Source organism: Chaetura pelagica, unplaced genomic scaffold, assembly GCF_000747805.2.
Source record: "Chaetura pelagica isolate M959 unplaced genomic scaffold, ChaPel_1.0 scaffold120, whole genome shotgun sequence".
In the NCBI taxonomy this organism is placed as follows: Eukaryota; Metazoa; Chordata; class Aves; order Apodiformes; family Apodidae; genus Chaetura; species Chaetura pelagica.
This window is the reverse complement of record NW_009951952.1, coordinates 1,062,992-1,069,682: the sequence shown is the minus strand read 5'-3', so window position 1 is coordinate 1,069,682 and position 6,691 is coordinate 1,062,992.

Genomic DNA, 6,691 nt, shown 5'->3' with positions numbered 1-6,691 from the left:
GAGGAAATTCTTCAGTGTGAGGGTGGTGAGACACTGGAACAGGTTGCCTGGTCTAGTGGGAGGTGTCCCTGCCCATGCAGGGGGTTGGATTTAGATGATCTTTAAGGTCCCTTCCAACCCAAACCAGTCTGTGATTCTATAGGGATGTTAAGAGCTGAAGATTCCTCATCTAGGCCTCCTGTTTCCATCATTCTCTTCACTGAGGCAGATACGTCCTGGTGGTCTGCTCCTGGCACAGGTCCTGAGTGGTGGCCTCCAAGACAATGGAATGAATATGAAGCAACCATCTGAGCAGACAGGCCAGCAACATCCTTCTGCTTCACAAGCTCACCAAGGTTACTAGCCCTCTGCTGATGACTCTCCCAAGCACTTAGATCTTATTTAGACCAAATGTTGGCAGAATCTAGCTCCTCAGAAGTTTGGGGTGAGGGAAGATGGAAGCACTTTTTAATGTTTTGTTATCATTCCTTACCAACATCTTATGCTGACATATATTCAGCAACAGACCAGTTCAATCATATGGAAATTTGAACTTCCTTCCAGTCTGGCACACACTTCCCAGCTGGAACAATGGAAGGTGCTGCTTGATTGCTTCAGAAAGCACACCCACAGACATGACCCCTCCATTCATCTCAGCTATCTCAGCATAGGGGCAGACATATCCTCAGCAGTAGAGCACAGGCAGATGAGCAGAAAGGTCATTTCATAATAAATTCAGGCACCAGGCAGTTTAGGAGATACATGCTTTGTTTCTGTTGCCATAAAAGATAAACTTGTGTGTTGTCACTAAGTATACTGGTTTTATTCTGGTACCCACTAGGCAGGTAAATAGGGAAGCACTGATGGTAGAAAATACACGTGGTTGCATGGCAGTTCCCTCTATTACAAAGATAGTCCCTACAGTCCCAGCATTACATTTACACAGAGATTTGTAGAAAACGATTTGGGATGTTTTGTGAATATATCTGCCCCCATGATGCCTAGTGCAAAGCAGCTCTGGAATCCTCTTGAAAATTCCAAACATGAAGAAAACTCAGTGTTTGCATCTCATCTGCTGGAAAATCTGTATTAGTCACCCCTCATTTCTCCCCCTCAAAGCCAGTTCTAACCCAGCACGAGAACATATACTGAGCCAAGCACAAATATGAGCAAGCACAAACACTTCTAAGGAGACTTCAATGTACATTCAATCTTCTCATCACCAAGCACTGTTTTCTTCTCTCTTATTCTTAATTCCTTTCTATATCTGGAACTCTTTCCACCCATAGTTTTTCCCCTACTGAAGCTGCACTGCCTTCTTGTCATGAGGTGAAGCACTTTGGCACCTTGTTTTCTCCCCTCAGAAGCAGGAATAAAATGGTTTAGAGACCAGAAAGAGACCATATTTAGAGACCATATTTCAAGAAATGGAAATTTTTCATGCTTAACTTCAGCCACTGAAAAGAACGAGAACAAGAAACATTCCTCTTCTTCCCCGTCCCTGAATCCTTTGGCTCTGCATGGTCATTGAAGGGGCAGTTTTAGTAGCATGAAGGAAGGTGATCAGACAAGATAGGGAGCTCCTCTGCCTCCCTATGCAGCACAGAAGGAATGTGCATATTTTTCCACTGCAAAAACATCTGCTAGGAGCTTAACATATTTCGGACAGATATGCTTTGTAATTAATAGCTTAGAGCAAAGGCAAGAGCATGTCTAATCCTAGGTCTAAACCCAGTTTCAAATTATGGCAAGGACTTGAAAGCTACTGAGAGACCAATGCTAAAAAATTGCCAGATATATTTTACTAAGGGAACTGTTGTTAGCTCGGCTATTCCACAAAAATCTCCTGGAAAAGGAGCTGTCCAAAGGAGAGGACTCAAAATTATGAATTGAAACAACTGAGGCTGTATGTACAGCTTTCTCAGACTGCTCATCCATTTTAACATTTAAGTTTTTAACTACCTAACTGCATGAGATTTTTGTACAAGACATTTCTTATTCTCAGGGACTGAGCAGTGATTCAATTTTATTTTATTCTCTTTGCTCACTACAGAGTAACACATACACGACCCAAAACCTCAACTGGAAAATCATTTTGGCAATCAGCTTTTCAAGGTGTTCATTATTGTGACATTTGAATGCTTTTTCACAATGCTGCTGTGGAGTAGCCTACTTCCCTTACCAATAAAATGAAGGTTAAGGGATTTGCTGAGGCAAATAGCTGAAAGGCAAAGCCACCAGCTAATAACAAACACACATCTAAAAATACTACATACATTTTTCAGAATTAGCTCTTGCAAGCAGAGTTCAGCTGCATCTACGAGCATTCTGCATATTTGTTTGCTCTGCCTACAAGTTTTCCCTCATAATTTGAGGGAAGCACAATCTCAGCAAGGAGAAGCTATAAAAAGCAGGACAGTCAACCTAAGCAGAAATACCCAACTCACTTTGGCAGAGTGGTATTCAACTGTCTCAAACATGAGGCCACCTTTTCTCTTCCTACAATCTTCCCTTAATTCACTACACACCTTCCTTTCTTCAAAGATTTGGAGATGTCCTACAAACAAACAACTGCCCTCTTTCCTCAGACACTCCTCATTCATTCCCTGAGCAGATCCAGCCAGGAAACCATATGAAAGAGAAACTCTGTGGGAGGAAAAAAACAATTTGACTGAAAACTGTGCCTACATCAGCACTATAATACTAAAATAGTACCATTCCAAGGAGTAAATGTAAATACTAGATATTTTTAAGAATTGATCAAACATTCTGGAGCATTTATTTGTAGCAATTTTCAGGAACTTTAGTGAAAATACAGAGGAAGTGTTAAAACAAGCATGGCTGACTGGACCTTTTCTCATAAGAATTTACATGTCATTAGTGAGTATCATATTTTGAAGTGATTAAACACAACTTGCACCAAATACTCGATGCACTATCAGAAATTAACTTGCATAACAAGCTAGAATATGCAAAAAACCAAACGTAAGCCATATTAAAAATACTTTAAAAGGCTACATAAAACTTCACTCTGCATTACAGACAACTCTCAGCAGGGCTGCACCATTCATGCAAATCACCCAGGAAGCAGGTCTTCATCAGACAGAAGAATAACCTGACCTCTTTAGTAAGTACCATGAAGAAGACTGGTCACTACAGGTCTATGTGCCTTTTCAGAGGGTAAGAAGTTCAAGTAGGATGACAAAAGAGTAGAGCAGGCTTGGAGAAGGACAATATAGCTAATCAGAAAACTGAAAAATTCACTACCTCAGGCAATTTCTTTTCTTTTTGCTAAGTTACCAGAGAGAAGGTTAAGATTTAATCAATTACAAACTGCACATGGAAGAAACTTTTAATAAGGGGACACTTCATCATAGCAGGTCAAAGGTGGTGGAGGTGCAATGACTATGAAAATTAACTGTACACCAGTGTCACAAAATCCTGACAGGAAAGCCTATCAGCAAACTACCTTACTGAAGGCTGAGATGGATGCTCTTTGACTGAAAGTATTAAAATTAATCCAATGTGCTTTTCTGAAAGAAACTCAAAATTAACCACAGCAACTGTCTTCAAATGAGCTAGCAAAGGGAATTAATTTTGCATATGCTACACAGGACACCAGACAAAATTGGAAAAGGACTTACAAGCTCTAGGAGTATGTAAAAAAGGTTAAATCACAGAATGGTTTGGGTTGGAAGGGACCTTCAAGGTGGTCTCGTTCCAACCCCCCTGCATTGGCAGGGACAGCTCCCACTACACTACAGAATCATAGAATCACCAAGGCTGGAAAAGACCTTTAAGATCATCAAGTCCAGCCTATGACCTAAGACCACCACATCAGCCAGACCATGGCACTAAGTGCCATATCCAGCCTTTCCTTGAACATATCCAGGGATGCTGCCTCCACCACTTCCCTGGGAAGTCCATTCCAATGTCTGATCACCCTCTCCATGAGGAAGAACTTCCTAACATCCAACCTAAAACTCCCCTGGAGCAGCTTCAGGCTGTGCCCTCTCTTGCCACTAGGTGCCTGGGAGAAGAGCCCAGCCCCCACCTGACTACAACCTCCCTTCACAGAATCACAGAATCCTAGGGGTTGGAAGGGACCTGGAAAGATCACCCAGTCCAACCCCCCTGCCAGAGCAGGGTCACCCAGAGCACATCACACAGGAACGTGTCCAGGTGGGTTTGAATGTCTCCAGAGAAGGAGACTCCACAACCTCTCTGGGCAGCCTGCCCAGGGCTCTGTCACTCTCACAGGAAAGAAGTTTTTCTGATGTTTACGTGGAACCTCCTGTGTTCCAGTTTGTTGAAGAGCGTGAAAAGGTCAAAGGTGACCAGGCTGCTCAGAGCTCCATCCAACCTGCCCTTGAACACTTCCAGGAATGGGGCAGCCACAGCTTCCCTGGGCAACCTGTGCCAGTGTCTCACCACCCTCACACTAAAGAATTTCCTCCTAATGTCTAACCTAACTCTCCCCTCTTCCAGTTTTAATCCATTACACCTTGTCCTCTCACTATAAGCCCTTGTGAAAAGTTCTCCCCATCTTCCCTGTAGCCTCTTCAGGCACTGGAAGGCTGCTGTGAGGTCTCCCCAGAGCCTTCTCTTCTCCAGACTGAACAGCCCCAACTCTCTCAGCCTGTCTTCAGAGCAGAGGTGCTCCAGCCCTCTGATCATCTTTGTGGCCCTGCTCTGGACTCACTTCAACAGACCCATGACCTCCCTGTGTTGAGGGCTCCAGAACTGGATACCATTGTAGTGAAGATTGATTTATTCTCCCAAGCGTCTTTGTAGCCAGATTTTTTAAATGTACTTTTACATCGTATTCATCACTGTTTTTTAAGCAAGACACCTTTAAAAGGACACTCTACATTATAGTATTAATATTCACTTGCAACAAGATGAGAATCTCTAATTCAATTGCAGGACCATGCAGTTCACCTGAGAGAAAAAGAGTTTGTTAACTGCTGCTTGCTAACGGAGAAGGGCTTGTGGGAGATGTAAAGGTTGGAGGTCATCTGGGGCAGAGTGATCCTGAAATGATAGTTCTCAATTGTCGGAGAAGCAAGGGGGGAGCCAGAACTGCCACCTCCAGCTTCCAAAGGGCAGACTTTGGCCTGTTTTAGAGCACAGTTGAGAGTGTCCCTTGGGAGACAGTCCTGAAGGGCAAAGGAGCCTAGGAAGGCTCCTCATACTTGGAGGAACTCTTAAAGGCACAGGAGCAGGCCATTCCCAGGACCTGAAAGATGAGCCAAGGGGGAAGAAGACCAGCCTGGCTAAATAGAGGAACACAAGGTTTACAGCCTTTGGAAAAGGGAGTTGGCAACCTATGAGGAACAGCAAGAGGTACTGAAGCTGTGCAGGGGGAAGACTGGAAGGGCCAAGGCTCAAGCAGAACTCAACTTGGCCATTGCAGTTAAAGACAACAAGAAGAGTTTTTTTCAGTGTGCCAATAGAAAAAGGAAGACTAGGGAAAACGTAGGCCCACTGGTGAATAAGGTGGGTGCCCTAGTGCTGGAAGACACAGAGAAGGTGGAGTTACTGAATGCCTTCTTTGCTTCATTCTTCACTGCTAAAGCTGTCCCTCATGAATCCTAGACCCTGGAGGCAAGGGGAAATGTCTGGAGAGAGGAAGACCTTCCCTCAGTAGAGGAGGACTGGGTTAGAGACCACTTGGCCAAGTTGGACATCCGTAAGTCCATGGGGGCTGATGGAATGCACTCATGAGTGCTGAGAGACTCAGCAGATGTTATTGCTGGGCCACTCTCCATCATCTTTGAAAGGTCATGGAGAACAGGAGAGGTGCCTGAGGACTGGAGGAGGGTCAATATCACTCCAATCTTCAAAAAGGGCAAGAAGAAAGGCCCAGGAAACTGCAGGCTGGTTAGACTCACCTCTGTCCCTGGGAAGGTGATGGAACAACTCATTCTGGATGCCATCTCTAAACACATTGAAGAAAAGGAAGTTATTGGGAGTGGTCAACATGGATTTATCAAGGGTAAATCACATTTAATCCATCTGCTAGCCTTCTGCAATGATGTAACTGGTTGGCTGGGTGAGGGGAGAGCAGCAGATGTCATCTACCTTGACTTCAGCAGGGCTTCTGATACAGTCTCCCATCACATCCTCATTAGGACACTGAGGGAGTGTAGGCTAGATGAACGGACAGTGAGGTGGACTGAGAGCTGGTTGTGACAGAGCTCAGAGGGTGGTGACCAATGGAGCAGGGTCGAGTTGGAGGCCTGTAACCAGTGGAGTCCCCCAGGGGTCAATACTCGGTCCGGTCTTGTTCAAAATATTAATCAGTGACCTGGATGAGGGGACAGAGTGTGTCCTCAGTAAGTTCACTGATGATACCAAACTGGGAGGGATGGCTGACACTGCAAACGGCTGTGCAGAGTGTCCTGGACAGGAACCTAAAGGGATTCAACAAGGGCAAGTGTAGGGTCCTGCACCTGGAGAGGAGCAACCCCATGCACAAATATATGTTGGGGGTGGACTTGCTGGAAAGCAGTTCTGAGGAGAAGGATCTGGAAGTCCTGGTAGATAGTAAATTATCCATGAGCCATCAATGTGCCCTTGCTGCCAAGAGGGCCAATGGAAGCCTGGGGTGCATGAGGAAGAGTGTGGCCAGTAGATCAAGGGAGGTCATTCTCCCCCTCTACTCTGCCCTGGTGAGGCCACCTCTGGAATACTGCATCCAATTCTGGGC